The following is a 16,173-nucleotide window of genomic DNA, read 5'->3' as shown; positions in this document are numbered from 1 at the left end:
AGCATTTCCTCCGTCCACCTTTGGCTCATTTGCCATGAAGGAGTTCCAAGTAGAGCACTTGCTTTCGGAGTCTCGTGTCTGGCATGCGAACAATGTGGCCTGCTTAGCGGAGCTGATCAAGTGTGGTCAGTGCTTCAATGCTGGCCTGGACGAGGACACTGATGTTGGTGTGCCTGTCCTACCAGGGAATTTGTAGGATCTTGCGGAGGCATCGTTGGTGGTATTTCTCCAGCGACTTGAGGTGTCGACTGTACATGGTCTATGTCTCTGAGCCAACAGAGACCCAACAGAGGGACCTTGGAATGCATGTCCACAGATCCCCAAAGATAGCAGGACAGGTAGATAAGGTTGTTAAGAAGGCATATGGAATACTTGCCTTCATTCACTGAGGCATTGAATACAAGAGCAGGGAGATTACGCTTGAACTGCATAAAGCACGAGTTATGCCACAGCTGGAGTACTGCGTACAGTTCTGGTCACCACATTACAGGAAAGATGTGACTGCACTAGAGAGGGTGCAGAGGAGATTTACGAGGATGTTGCCTGGACTGGAGAATTTTAGCTATGACAAAAGATTCAATCGGCTGGGGGTTGTTTACTTTGGAACAGAGGAGACTGATAGAGACCATATTGAGGTGTATCGAATTATGAGGGGTCTAGATAGAGTGAATATGAAGGGCCTATTTCCCTTAGAGGGGTCAACAATCAGGGGGCGTAGATTTAAATCAATTCCTAGCAGGTTTAGAGAGGATTTGAGTGGGAAATGCTTCACCCAGAGGGTGGTGGGGATCTGGAACTCACTGCCTGAAACGGTGGTAGAGGCAGAAACTCTCATCACATTTAAAAATACTTGAATATGTATTTGAAGCGGCGTAGCCTTTAAACCTATGTACCAAGAGCTGGAGCGTGGGATTAGGCTGGATAGCGCTTTGTCGGCCGGCAAGGACACGATGGGCTGAATGGCTTCCTGCCGTGCTGTACATTTGAGATTCACTGTTAAAACCAATCCCCACGCTCCTTCAAGATTTGTGTATGTGACCCCCAGGTCTCTGTTCCTGCACCCCATTTAAAATTGTACCATTTAGTTTATATTGCCTCTCCTCATTCTTTCTTCCAAAATGCATCACTTCACACGTCTCTGTTTAAAATTTTATCCACCCTGTATCTGCTCATTTCACCAGCCTGTCGATGGCCTCCTGAAGTCTTTTACTAACCTCCTCACTGTTTGTGTTTTATTTATTTCAGGAGGAAGCTTGTCGGAAGAGTAGGTAGGACATGTTCTTTACTGAAACTCTGCAGTTTGGTAAAGTGTTTATGGTCAATTTATAACATCAACTGTGTAATATTTACAGGATTAGTGAGGACTATATCAAGCTGTCAGTAGCAGATGACACCCTGCCTATCAGAAAGTTCAATGGCACTTTACAATACACAATGTGGAGAGACATGATAGACGACATTAACCCCAGTAAATCTCCTATATTCCTTTTCCTGCTTTATATCAAAGGTGGTCGCTTGAACGAGGATGACTTGCTTCCACGAGTTCACAGGTGTTTCGATAAAGGACCCGAGGTTCCAGTCCTGAACTCCAATTGAGTGGGTGGAAGATACCTGTGCCTGGATTTAAAAAAAAACGTGTGGTGACCGTTGCACATCAGCCACCACACGGGCTTGACAGAGCCAGGCCTTTATCCAGAGGCAAGGATTAACCAGGACTGGAGACCTGCTCTGCTGCACGGACCTAGTGCGCGCACATATCGTAGTGTGGGCTGACCCGTGCTACCACTGGGCCCCGTACCCTCATCTGTCGCACCTCCGCCACGATCTCTCGCCGCTCCTCCGCCATAAACGTTCACCGCATCTCGCCACAAACACTCACTACTCATCCGCCCCGACCTTCCCACTCCTCTGTACCTGGGTCCTGCCGATGTTCCTGCCCACGCGCCAAAACGGCAACCAGGATTTTGATGACGTCACCCAGTCGCCCATCTCAAAATCATTGCATACTTGGAGCAGCTCACGCTGGAGGTTGGAGTGGTCCAGCTCTTATACTTGCCGACCTGCGGAGCTGTTCTCTCGCAGGCTGGGGGGTGGGGGCCACGATGTCTTAGGCCCACCGCTCCAGCACTTATACTTGCCGACCTGTTCTCTCGCATTTCTCAATCCAGATGAGAAAGGCCTAAACCGACTTCCAGACCCTGGATTAAAAGATCGCTGATGTCCGTATCTAGTCTGGAAGTCAGGAGTCTTTGCATTGGATAAGGGAGGGCTTGGGGTCATCTTACTGAAGTATTCAAGATCCTTAGCCACAGAGAGAAGATAAACATCCAGAGGTTTAACACAGTCAGAGTCGACAACAAAGTAGCGATAGTCTCGAACTCAGAGAATGGCGGGAAAATATAGCGGGGGGAGGGGGAAGGAGATAGGATGGTGGGGTGGGGGGCGGAGGGGAAAAGTCGAGGAACAGCCAGCAGCGGACAGGACAATTCCTGCACCTCCCGGCCACAGAGAAATTGTTACACAGAATAAATAGAAAGAACCTGTTTTTATATCCGACCTTTCACGACCTCGGGACGTCCCGAAGCTCTTTACAGACAACGAAGAGTTTTTAAAGTGTAGTCACTGTTGCAATTTGTGCACAGCCAGCTCCCACAAGCAGCAAAGTGATAATGACCAGATAACCAGTTCTCATGATGTTGGTTGATGGATAAATATTGTCCAGGATACCGGAGGGAACTAACTCCTTGCATCATTCCCTCTGGGGGAACGCTGGATTCCTATTTTGCGGCTGTGGCATAATTTCCCGGCGGCCCTTAGTGGGAACCACTGCGGGTGATTTTTGTCTCGTTACTGGTCTGTTTATGGTGTAAATCCGGACAATAGTGAGACGTAAATCACTCCCAACTACTTTATGCAGAGGGTATGGGAAGTGGTTTGAGATATTTGTCAGGAACATTGGAAATGTAAGTTTCTCCTTCAGATGTAATTACAATGTGTTTATTTCCATCGCATTCCTTATACTGGACGCTGTCTTACCTGTGAAATATTTTATTCACAACACCACTTTCCTTGTGGCCTTTGGAAACAGCTGCCCCCACCCCTCTCCCCCTCCCCCCGCGCTCTCTCCCCTCCCACTGCTCTCTCCCCTCACCCCCACCTGCTCTTTCTCCCCCCCTTTCTCTCTCCACCCCTCCACTTTCTTGCCCCCCCTGCGCTCTCTCCCCCTCCCCGCTCTCTGTCCCCCATGCTCTCTCTCTTTGCGCGCCCTCCCCCACACCACCCGCTCTCTCTCCCCCTCCCCCCACGCGAAGGCAAAATATTATCTGAATGGTGGCAGATTAGGAAAAGGGGAGGTGCAATGAGATCTGGGTGTCACGGTACATCAGTCATTGAAAGTTGACATACAGGTACAGCAGGAGGTGAAGAAGGCCTTCCTCGTTAATAGATTTGAGTATGGGAGCAGGGAGGTCTTACTGCAGTTGTACAGGACCTTAGTGAGGCCTCACCTGGAATATTGTGTTCAGTTTTGGTTTCCTAATCTGAGGAAGGACGTTCTTGCTATTGAAGGAGTGCAGCGAAGGTTCACCAGACTGATTCCCGGGATGGCAGGACTGACAAATGAGGAGAGACTGGATCAACTGGGACTGTATTCACTGAAGGATGAGAGGGGATCTCATAGAAATGTATAAAATTCTGACGGGACTGGACATGTTAGATGCAGGAAGAATGTTCCCGATGCTGGGGAAGTCCAGAACCAGGGAACACAGTCTAAGGATAAGGGGTAAGCCATTTAGGACTGAGATGAGGTGAAACTTCTTCACTCAGAGTTGTTAACCTGTGGAATTCTCTACCGCAGAGAGTTGTTGATGCCAGTTCACTGGATATATTCAAGAGGGAGTTAGTTATGGCCCTTACGGCTAAAGGGATCAAGGGGTATGGAGAGAAAGCAGGAAAGGGGTACTGAGGTGAATGATCAGCCATGATCTTATTGAATGGTGGTGCAGGCTCGAAGGGCCGAATGGCCTACTCCTGCACCCAATTTCTATGTTTCTATGTTCCTCCCCCGCTCTCTCCAGCGGTTTTCGGGTCTTTATCTCCGGGCGCTGATTCGGGCCCGAAATCGACGTAAATCGCCCCCCCAGGGCGTAAACCCTGGAGCAGTAGCTGATTCTATGATAACAAGCCAGAGCCCGAGTCGGCACTTTAAACAGGAAAGTGTTTGAATAAATCACAGCAAGAAACTGAATCACTGACTGTTGTATTTGAACTTTACCCAAGCTCCAGCCTCGATGACTCTGGATCCGAACACAGCGAATCCCCGGCTCATCCTATCTGAGGACCGGACCCGTGTGAGACATGGAGACAAACGGCAGCCGCTCCCTGACACCCTGGGGAGGTTTGATCCCTGGGGCTGTGTCCTGGGATCAGAGGTGGAGGTGTGGAACAAGGTGGGGTCTGGGAGTGGTCAGAGAGTCTGCCGGGAGAAAAGGGCCATTCACCCCGAGCACAGAGACCGGATACTGGATTGTGGGGCTGGATCCCGGAAGAGGCTATTTTGCCGGCACCTTCCCCTCACTAACCCACCTCACCCAGAGTGTGAAGACCCTGACGATCAGGGTGTACCTGGACTATGAGGGTGTACAGATGTTATTTTACAATGCAGACAACTTGTCCCATCATGTCCCATCTCCACACTTTCACTGAGAGATTCTCCCCGGGGCTGAATGATGGCAGGAAAAACTCCACACCACTGACAATCTGTGGGGTTAAAGTTCACCAACAGGCCCATCCCAAAATTTCAATCTGCCACCTGCTGGCCATTGGTCCCAGTCACAGGTGGTGCGGGGAGGGAGCTGGGGAGCGAGGGAGCGAGGGAGAGAAAGCGCGTGCGCGGAGGGGGGTGGTGGGGGGGGTGCGGGGAAGAGAGAAGAAACAAATCGATGGTGAATTGTAGACGGGGAGTTACTGGGTGGAATGAGCTGTGTAACACAAGAATCCGGTGATCTTCCTGCCTGTAATGTTGCTCCACAGGCAGAAGATGACACTACATGGCGGTGTTTGAGATGAATTAGTGCAACACCTCTTCTGGCAAGCCTGTTATTAAACTACACAACAGAAGCAACATTGATTTTTTTTTTAAGTGAATTGGGGGCTTAACTACATCCCAGAGTCATGTACTAAACGTTCTTATTTTAAATTTTCACCTTACCCATCCCTGGAATTTAAAAGTTTAAGACGTGATTTGATCGAAGTTTTCAAGATATTAAGAACCGAGAGTAAGTCTTTCCGCTGCGTGGGTTGTCAAGGACTAGGGGCATCATCTAAAAATTATAGCCAGGCCTTTCAGAAGTGAAGTTAGAAAATACTTCGACACACAAAGGGTGGGAGAAGTTTGGAATTTTCTTCTGCAAACCACAATTGATGCAGCTTCAATTGTTAATTTTAAACCGGAGGTTGATGGATTTTCGTTAACCAAAGGGATTGTGGGATATGGGCCAAAGGCGGGTTTATGGAGACAGGTCACAGATCAGCCGTGATCTCATTGAATGGTGGGACAGGCTCCAGGGGCAGAATGGCCTCCTCCTGCTCCTATCCTGAACTAACAGGACTGATTTTAAGGGACCCCGCCTGGTGTAACCGGAGCGATAGTCGCCTGGAAATGGCACTAAAATTTACGCTGGTGCTTCAGCCATCGTCACTGTGGGTGGGGTCCTGAGATGGACAGCGGGAAAGTCTGCCTGTTTCAGGGGGGAAACCTCATCAAACCGGGGTCCCGTGATGTACAGAGGACCCTGACTGCAATTCTGAGGTACAAATGGGCAGAGTGAGGGCACGTTGAGCGGCCGAACCAGCTGCTCTTCAAACACTCGCTGGAGGCGGCTCAGAAATATTTTTTATAAAACAGATCTCTTTCCTAAAAACAAACACATTCCTGACATCGCAACCATTATATTTCTGATTTACTTCATTTTGTTCACAAATATTTTCAACCTTCCCCGTGTTCCACTCCCTTCAAGGCCGCTCCTTCATCTTTGTCCATGAAAGTGTGAACATTTCATGTTGAAAGTCTCTTCTGTATTTTTTTCATTCGTTACTGGGATATGGTGGTGCAAGGCCAGCATTTATTGCCCATCCCTAATTGCCCTCGAGAAGGGGGTGGTGAGCCACCTTCTTGAACCACTGCAGTCCGTGTGGTGAAGGTGCTTCCACAGGGATGCTAGGGAGGGAGTTCCAGGATTTTGACCCAGCGATGAAGGAACAGCTGATATATTTCCCAAGTGAGGATGGTGTGCAACGTGAAGGGGAACTTGCAGGTGAGGGTGTTCCCCTGCAACTGCTGCCCTTGTCCCTCTGGGTGGTAGAGGTCGCGGGTTTGGGAGTTGCTGCAGTGCAACGTGTAGATGGTACACACTGCAGCCACGGTACGCCGGTGGTGGAGGGAGTGAATGTTGAAGGTGGTGGATGGGGTGCCAATCAAGCGGGATGCTTTGTCCTGGATGGTGTCGAGCTTCTTGAACTTTGTTGGAGCTACACTCATCCAGGAAAGTGGAGAGTATTCCATCACACTCCTGACTTATGCCTTTGAGATGGGGGAAAGGCTTTGGAGAGTCAGGAGGTGATTAAAAGTGATTTGACCAAATCAGTTGTGAATATACTCGTGCATTAATTTTCCAGTTTTAAACCATGAGAGAACCCAGTGTAACAGGTTAATGATTTAGATTACTGTTTTTGTTTACTAATGAATGAATTCTAATGGCTGATTGCTTCTAAAATAGTTGTGATTATTAGATTGTTGCATTATAAATCATGAATCAGACATCAAATGCTGCCATTTCATCTATTTTCTTATTTGAAGAGATATGGATAATATTTATATTCTTTTACTCGTGTCTGGTATTCTTAAGATGTGCCCACTTATTGAGGATTTTACGGGTTAAGTTAGAAACCAGGAAAGGCCCTCCGTACCAGGGTTGAGAATGTCCATTACATGTCTCCACACTCTATACTGGGTGGGTCCCTTAAATGCTCCCAGAGACAGGCTGCCTCCCGCTATGTTTGGCTAATATTTACATTATTAGTGAAGTGTACTATGAAATATTGAACAGCAGAAAATAAAACCGCTCTTCAATATCCTACTTTATAATGTTGTTCAGTTATTTTTGGAGCGTGTCGTACCTCTGCTCCTCTGGCGGACTCTCCTGAAATAGACAGAAACACAAATGTTAACGCACAGCAGACCGCTGGCAGTGCTCAAACAGACTAAACAAGGCTCGACTTTGCAGCATGAGAGAGCTAGAGAGTCAATAGTAAAGTGTGGAGCAACTCACTGATCTCAGCTGCCCAAAATCTGAAGTGATATGCTCCTCCTGTACCATGTGGGAACTCAGGGACACTTCCGGTGTCCCTGACAACTACGTGTGCGGGAAGTGTACCCGCCTCCAGCTCCTGACGGACCACGTTGTGGAATTGGAGCTGAGGATGGATTCACTCTGGAGCATCCACGATGCTGAGAATGACGTGAGTAGCACGTGTAGCGAGTTGGTCTTACAACAGGAGTAGGCTATTCAGCCCCTCAAGACTGTTCCACCATTTAATTAGATCAAGCACTAACTCCGAATGCAGAAGACCAAGTAATGGAGGAACAAGTAGTTCAGAAGCCAGAGAACATAGTTAGGACAAAGATGCAGTTCATAGAATCATAGAAATTTACAGCAGGGCAGGAGGCCATTTCGGCCCATTGTGTCCGTGCCGGCCGACGAAGAGTTATCCGGCCTAATCCCACTTTCCAGCTCTCGGTCCTAGCCCTGTAGGTTATGACACTTCAAGTGCACATTCAAGTACGTTTTAGTCGTGGTGAGGTTTTCTGCCTCTACCAACCTTTCGGTAAGTGAGTTCCATACCCCAACCAAGCTCTGGGTGAAAACATTTCCCCTCAAATACCCGCTAAACCTCCTCCCAATTACTTTAAATCTATGCCACCTGCTTGTTGACCCCACTGCTAAGAGAAATAGCTCCTTCCTATTCACTCAGGTCTCTCCTCAGCCTCCTCTTTGCCAAAGAATAAACAACCCCAGCCTATCAGTCTTTTCTCAAAGCTAAAATTCTCCAGTCCAGGCAACATCCTCATAAATCCCGTCTGCTACTGTAAAGTCCATGTGTGTCTCAGTGTCATCTCCTCTACATTGCTCAGTGTTCCATCATTTAATGTGTACTCCCTTGCCTTGTTAACCCTCCCCAAATGCATGACCTCACACTTCTGCAGATTGAATTCTATTTGCCACTGTTCTGCCCACGTGACCAGTTCACTGATATCTTCCTGCAGTCTGTTAATGTGCATGGAGATTCTGGCTGTCGGGAGATGGGTGGCGATGAGTGTGGTAATGATGATGAGTTGGTTACCCAGGGATAGGTCTGTGCACATTGAAGATAAATGACAAAAGGTACTGGAGGAGCAGGGGGGGGCGTTAAATGACAATGTATGAAATCCTGTAAGGGTACTGAACCCTCCCATGCAAGGATGGCCGAGAAAATCAAGGCAATTCCCTGTGTTATACTTCCTGTTCTGGGTGACAAAGATGTTTGCAAAGAAAATCGCAAATTATGTAAATCTGCTGCGAAAATAATACTGGGACGTTGAAACGTAAATGGCGCTGTTCCTGTGACAAAAAATGGGAGAGAGATGACCAAATAAAAACCATGGAACTGGTCAGGAACGGTGAAGTAACTACAAGAAGCATTTTCATTGGAGGAGGGAGAAGGCCAGGAGGAAAGGTGATCCACATGACATTGATTACAGAGTGGAATCTGAACAGCAGGTGGGTGATATACAAGAACCAGGTAACATTAACAAGGGTAAACTAGGGGCCAAAAGATGGAACATCTACAGTAAGCTGTATAGACGTGAATGCTGAATGCATTCGGAATAAGCAATTCCAAAGCACGAGGTTACTGCAGCACTCGGGAACTCCAGTGTTGTGGGAATATTATAAACATGGCTGACTGCAGAGGATGGTGCACAGGGACAGGAGGAGCCTGTTCCACCATTCAGTTCGATCTGTACCTCAACTGCATTTACCCACTTCTGCTCCATATCCCTTGATGCCCTTAACCAACACAAATATACCCATCTCAGTCTGGAAAATGGTGATTTGTTTGATTCTCACATTCAGTCTTTTGAGGGAGAGTGTTCCAGATTTCCACAACTCTGTGAATGAATAATTTTTGTAAAAGTATTCAGGCACAGCAGAGTAGACAGCAGGGATGTGATGTGGGCCTGAATGTCAAAGACACGAGGAGATTAAAGCTGTTGATCCTGTGAAAGAGCTGTCCAATTTATTCCCACACCCAATCCTTTCCCCATAACCCTGCAAATTAGTTCTCTCCAGCTACATTTCCCATTGCCCTTTGAACGTCCCGATGGAATCTGCTTCCACCACCCTTTCAGGTTCCAAATCTGAAAACATATCTCCACATTTCCCCTCTAGTTCTCTTGCCAATTATTTTAGATCTGTGACCTCGGGCTACCGGTCCAGTTGCCAGAAGAAACAGTTTCTCCCGTTTGCTCAATCAAAACCCCTCAGAATTTTGATTATCTCCATTAGGTGTCCCCTTGACCTTTGCTGCTCCAAGGAGAACAATCCCAGCTTCTGCTATCTCTCCACTTTACTGAAGTCCCTCATTCCTACTCTCATCCCAATAAACCTCCTCCTTACTCTCTCCAAGACCTTGACATCCTTCCTCAAGTCTGGTTCCCAGAATTCTACACAATACTCCAGCTGCAGCCTAACCAGTGATATGTAAAGGTTCAGCATGACTTCCTTGTATTGAATTCAATGCCCCCGTTTACAAAGCCAAGTATCCCACAAGCTTTCTTCACTGTCTTATCAATTTGCTCTGCCACCTTCAAAGATTTGTGAACATTTACCCCAGTTCCTTCTGTTCTTGCACAACGCTCAAAATAGCACCATTTAGATTACACTGCCTCTCCATGTTGTTCTTCCCAAAGTGCATCACCTCACACTCAGCCACGTTAAACTGTACCTGCCATGTGTCTGCCCATTTCTCCAGTCTGTCTTTGTCCTCCTGAAGTCTGCTTCTATCCTGCTCACTATTCACTACGTTGCCAAGTTTTGACTCGTCTGCAAACTTCAAAATTGTATTTTCTATCCCCAAGTTCAGGTTCTTTATCTACAGCAAGGAAAGCTTATCGTGAATTGTCTCAGATTTCTCACAGATTTGTCTCCATTCTGAATAAAATATCATCCTTTTCCTCATTCAGTTCTTCGACCAAATTCTGTTCCTTTTCATCCAAAATATTGCGCAATGTAGAAAATTCAGAGTCGATGAGAGCCTGCGATTGATTCGACTGTTCCTGTGTAGACAAAAAGAGTTCAAGGAGGAAGCAAAACTATTGCAGGTCACCAGCACATTGATCACAATGCTTAATAAACGCCAAGCCACGCTGCTGAAAATGCACAGGGATAGAGTTCTGTTAGCCAGCATGGGATACATAACACGCTAACTGTACAGGCACAGCCCACATCAGCCCACTGAGAATTCACCGTCATTTCAGAGATGCTCTCTTGCTGCTCAAACTCAAAATCGTCAAGAGGTTTTCTTCTGCCTCAGAGAATGTAGGATTGTCTTCATTTTCTCCTGGGATTGAAACTCCAAGATCTGAAGATAAATGGCAAATGGCAAAAAACAATCCAGGGGGTAAATGAGGGGATACATTTTTAAACAGCAAGTTATGGTGATCTGGAGTGCCCTGCCTGAAAGGGTGGTGGAAGCAGATTCAATAGTAACTTTCAAAAGAGAATTGGCTAAATTGTTAAATAGGAGACATTCGCAGGGCTCTTAGGTAAGAGCAGGGGAGTGAGACTAATGGGACAGCTCTTTCACAGGCACGATGGGCCTAATGGCCTCCTCCTGTGCTGTGTGCGTCTATGATTCTAGGAGCTGACAAGAGAGCCACGGCGCTGCTAAAATTAAACAAATTAAAAGTAAATTTATAGTTTGTACAATCGGCAAAGTGTTAAACTGGACAATGTGACCCCTCCTTCACCTCCACATTCCTGTGCCATCTCCTCCTCACATCCCACCCCCTCCTCCTCACTGCCCCATCCTCTTCCCCCATCTCCTCCCCACATCTTAACCCACATTCTCCCACCTCCTCACCCCCATCCTTCCCTCAACCACACTGTCCCCCTCCTCACCCCCCACCCACATCCTCACCCCCCACCCACATCCTCACCCCCTTCCTCCCCTCAACCACACTGTCCCCCTCCTCACACACCACCACCTCCTCACCCCCATCCTTCCCTGAACCACACTGTCCCCCTCCTCACCCCCCACCCACCTCCTCACCCCCATCCTTCCCTCAACCACACAGTCCCTCTCCTCACACGCCACCCACATCTCCCCCTCAACCACAGTCCCCCTCCTCACACACCACCCACATCCTCACCCCCATCCTCCCCTCAACCACACTGTCCCCCTCCTCACACACCACCCACATCCTGCCCCGCATCCTCCCTCCTCCTCACTCCCATTCTGCCTCCTTACACCTATCCTCACTTCCCACCCCACATCCTGCTCCAACCTTCTTCTTCTTCTTCATCATCTTCCTCTTCCTCTTCCTCCTCCTCCTCCTCCTCCTCCTCACCCCAGCCCCCCGGGTATAAAACCAGGCAGCCGCTCCCACCGGCTCCAACTCACCGACACAAGGGCCCAGCGCCGCGTCGCGCCCGGCCCAAACACACTGCCCGAGCTCCGAGTCCCACTGAGGCCCAGGCCTGCGCCCGCCTCCCTCACTCTGGGTGACAGTCGCTCCGACCAATTCGCTCCCCGGGAGCTCCTCACTGGGCCGTCCCTGGCCAATCAGCGCCGCCGGGAGGCGGGGTTTGCGGCCATGATTTGGGTTGAGCGAGGCTCGCGCTCGGGGCTTGGCGGTTGGGTTGAAATATTTGAATGTTTAACGGGCGGTGACCTTTGCCCCTGTGTTCCACTCCAGGACATTGTGACGTATTTACTGAGGCGGCCGAGAGCTTGGGCCTTACACTAAACATCCGTAAGACAAAGGTCCTCCAGTGACCTGTCCCCGCCGCACAGCACTGCCCCCCAGTCAGCAAGGTCCACGGTGCGGCCCTGGACACCGGGGACCATTCCCCAAACCTCGGGAGTCTCTTATCAACAAGGGCAGGCATTGACCACCAGATCCAACACCGCCTCCAGTGCACCAGTGCAGCCTTCGGCCGCCTGAGGAAAAGAGTGTTTGAAGACCAGGCCCTCAAACCTACCACCAAGCTCATGGTCTACAGGCTATAGTAATAGCCGCCCTCCTGTATGGCTCAGAGACATGGACCATGTACAGCAGACAGCTCAAGTCGCTGGAGAAATACCACCAACGATGTCTCCGCAAGATCCTGTAAATCCCCTGGGAGGACAGACGCACCAACGTTAGCGTCCTCGACCAGGCCAACATCCCCAGCATTGAAGCACTGACTACACTCGACTAGCTCCGCTGGGCAGGCCACATTGTCCACATGCCCGACACGCGACTCCCAAAGCAAGCGCTCTACACAGAGCACTGTCACGGCAATCGAGCCAAAGGTGGGCAGAGGAAACGTTACAAGGACACCCTCAAAGCCTCCCTGGTAAAGTGTAACATCCCCACTGACACCTGGGAGTCCCTGGCCAAAGACCGCCCGAAGTGGAGGAAGTGCATCGGGAGGTTGCTGAGCTCTTCGAATCTCAACGCCACGAGCGTGAAGAGGTCAGGCGCAGGCAGCGGAAGGAGCGTGTGATAAATCAGTGCCATCCCCACCTTCCTCCGACGAATATCTGTCCCACCTGTGTCAGGGTCTGTGGCTCTCATATTGGAGTGTTCAACCACAAAAAAAACTCATTTTCGAAGTGGAAGCAAGCCTTCCTCGATTCCGAGGGACTGCCTATGAAAAAAAAGAGGGATTGGCGGGACAACAACAACAACTTGTGTTTATATAGTGCCTTTACCGCAGTAAAAGGTCCCCAGGCGCTTCACAGGAGAGTCACAGATTGTTTTGTCTATTCCGGGGCGGATCTGTGATTGTCACCGAACTAATCTGCCTCCCACAATATCTACAGAATCCCGGGAATACCCGCAACCTCCCCGAGAATGGTCTTCATCATCATTGGCGGTCCCTGGAACCAGGATGACTTGCTTCCACATGGGTTCGCAGATGTTTCAATGAAGGAGCCGATATTCCAGTCCTGAACTTCAATTAAAGGGTGGAAGATGCCTGTGCCTGGATTGTTTTAACATGTGGTGACCGTCGCACACCAGCCACCACATGGGATTGACAGAGCTCGGCCTTTATCCAGTGGCAAGGGTTAACCAGGACGGCAGGAGACCTGCTCTGATGCAAGGACCTAGTGCGCACACATATCGTAGTGTGGGCAGGTCCGTGCTGCCCCTGGGCTCTCGGCTCTTCTGGGCCCGTACCCTCATTCACCGCACTTCCGCCACGATCTCTCACCGTTCCACCGCCACGATCTCTCGCCGATCCTCCACCCCGACCTTCCCGCTCCCCCGCTGTACCTGGACCCCGCCGATGTTCCTGCCCACACTCCAAACTGTGACCTGGGTTTTGATGATGTCATCCAGTTGCCCACCTCGAAGCCGTCGCTCACTTGTAGCAGCTCACTCTGGAAGCTGCAGTGGTATGCTCTTTTATCCTCCCAACCCGCGGTGGCTTTTTTTTCTTCAAAAATGTACTTTATTCAAATAAAATTTTCTCAATACATTGGAAAGTAGTTCAGTACCTTGCAGTCAGCAATTCCATACAATTCGTTTGGATGCTGACAGCAGTTCCATATGATGCACTAGCGTGCATTTCATTTCAAGGTACAGTTTAGTACAATCCATAAATCAAGTTACATGTAGTACTGTGCAAATAAGGGTATTACATGGAGCAGATAATAACAGGTTTACATTACATTCCAGGATACACTTCAATACCGATCATGAATCTCGTTAGATGTAGCACTATGCAGATGAAAGCAGTACACGGAACGGATGAGAATATGTCCTCTCACAGGTCAAGGTGACCCACGATGTCCCAGGACCCACGCTGTTCTTTTATCCTCCTGACCTGCGGTGGTGACCTCTCACAGGTCAGGGTGGCACACGATGAATGAATGCCCCGGGAATAAGTTGGCCTGATATTGACGCTCGTTGTAATTATTTCTGTGGTGCCCAACTTTAATATTCTCCCGGAAGTCCCACTGCAATCCAGTTCCAGTTCCATTGAGGGTGTAAAAGAAAAGATAGCCATCCGTGGCTAACTAAATAAATAAAGGACGGTATCCAATTTAAAACAAGGGCATACAAAGTTACCCAAACAAGTGGGAGGACAGAAGATGCGGAAGCTTTTAAAAGCCAGCAAAGAACGACTAAAAAAATAATTAAGGGAAGATAGACTATGAAAGTAAACTAGCACAAAATATAAAAACAGATAGCAAGAGTTTCTCTCGGTAATAAAAAGGAAAAGAGTGACTAAAGTAAATGTTGGTCCCTTAGAGGACGATATCGCGAATTAATGATGGGGTACATGGAGATGGCAGAAACTCTGAACAAATATTTTGTATCAGTCTTTACAGTAGAGGACACAAGCAATATTCCAACAGTGGATAGTCAAGGGGGTATGGGGGGGGGGGCGGAGGACCTTATCACAATCACGAAGAAGTAAGATAATGGGACTAAAGGCGGATAAATCCCCTGGACTTGATGACTTGCATCCTAGGGTCTTAAGAGAAGTAATGGCAGGGATAGTGGATGCATTGGTTATAATTTACCAAAATTCCCTGGATTCTGGGCGGTCCCAGCAGATTGGAAAACGGCAAATGTAACACCACTATTTAAAAAAGGAGGCAGACAAAAAGCAGGAAACTAGACCAGTTAGCCTCACATCTGTGGTTGGGAAAATGTTGGAGTCCATTATTAAAGAAGCAGTAGCAGGATATTTGGAAAAGCATAATTTGGTCAGGCAGAGTCAGCATGGATTTATGAAGGGGAAGTCATGTTTGACAAATTTGCTGGAATTCTTTGAGGCTGTAACGAACATGGTGGATGAAGGGGAACCAGTGGATGTGGTGTATTTGGACTCCCAGAAGGCATTTGACAAGGTGCCACATAAAAGGTTACTGCGCAAGATAAAAGTTCACGGGATTAAGGGTAATTATATTAGCATGGATAGAGGATTGGCTAACAGAAAACAGAGAGTAGGGATAGATGGTTCATTCTCGGGTTGGCAATCAGTAACTAGTGGGGTGCTGCTGGGACCCCAACTATTTACAATCTATATTAACAACTTGGAAGAAAGGACCGAGTGCAATGTAGCCAGGTTTGCTGACTATGCAAAGATGGGATAAAAAGCAATGTGTGAGGAGGACACAAAATACCTTCAAAATGTCATAGACAGGCTAAGTGAGTGGGCAAAAATTTGGCATAATGTTGGAAAGTTGCCATAACTTTGGCAAAAAAAAATCAAAGAGCAAGTTATTATTTAAATGGAGAAAAATTGCAAAGTGCTGCAGTACAGTGGGACCTGGGGGTATTTGTGCATGAAACACAAAAGGTTAGTATTCAGGTACAGTAAGTGATCACGAAGGCCAATGGTATCTTGGCCTTTACTGCAAAGGAGATGGAGTATAAAAGCAGGGAAGTCTTCCTACAATTGTACAGGGTATTGGTGAGGCCACACCTGGAATACTGCCTTGGTTTCCATATTTATGAAAGGATGTACTTGCTTTGGAGGCAGTTCAGAGAAGGTTCACTAGGTTGATTCCGGAGATGAGGGGGTTGACTTACGAGGAAAAGTTGAGTAGAATGGGCCTATACTCATTGGAATTCAGAAGAATGAGAGGTGATCTTATGGAAAAGTATAAGATTATGAGGGAGCTTGACAAGGTGGATGCAGAGAGGATGTTTCCACTGATAGGGGAGACTAGAACTAGGGGGCATAATCTTAGAATAAGGGGCCGCCCATTTAAAACTGAGATGAGGAGAAATTGCTTTTTTCAAAGGGTTGTAAATCTGTGGAATTCGCTGCCTCAGAGAACTGTGGAAGCTGAGACATTGAATAAATTTAAGACAGAGGTCAACAGTTTCTTAACCGATAAGGGATTAAGGGG

The 16,173-nt window shown here is 48.2% G+C and overlaps 1 protein-coding gene and 1 pseudogene across 1 annotated transcript in view; one reads left to right on the top strand and one right to left on the bottom strand.

The window, feature by feature from the left end:
• Positions 1 to 16,173, bottom strand: part of LOC139248866 (zinc finger protein 235-like) — a 161,450-nt gene that overhangs the window by 15,505 nt on the left and 129,772 nt on the right. The gene's annotated exons all lie outside the window — the stretch shown is intronic.
• Positions 1 to 16,173, top strand: part of LOC139248877 (zinc finger protein 420-like) — an 89,953-nt pseudogene that overhangs the window by 57,789 nt on the left and 15,991 nt on the right.

This window comes from Pristiophorus japonicus, unplaced genomic scaffold (genome assembly GCF_044704955.1).
Source record: "Pristiophorus japonicus isolate sPriJap1 unplaced genomic scaffold, sPriJap1.hap1 HAP1_SCAFFOLD_298, whole genome shotgun sequence".
In the NCBI taxonomy this organism is placed as follows: Eukaryota; Metazoa; Chordata; class Chondrichthyes; family Pristiophoridae; genus Pristiophorus; species Pristiophorus japonicus.
The sequence above is the reverse complement of the archived record's forward strand: the minus strand, read 5'-3'. Positions and strand labels throughout refer to the sequence as shown.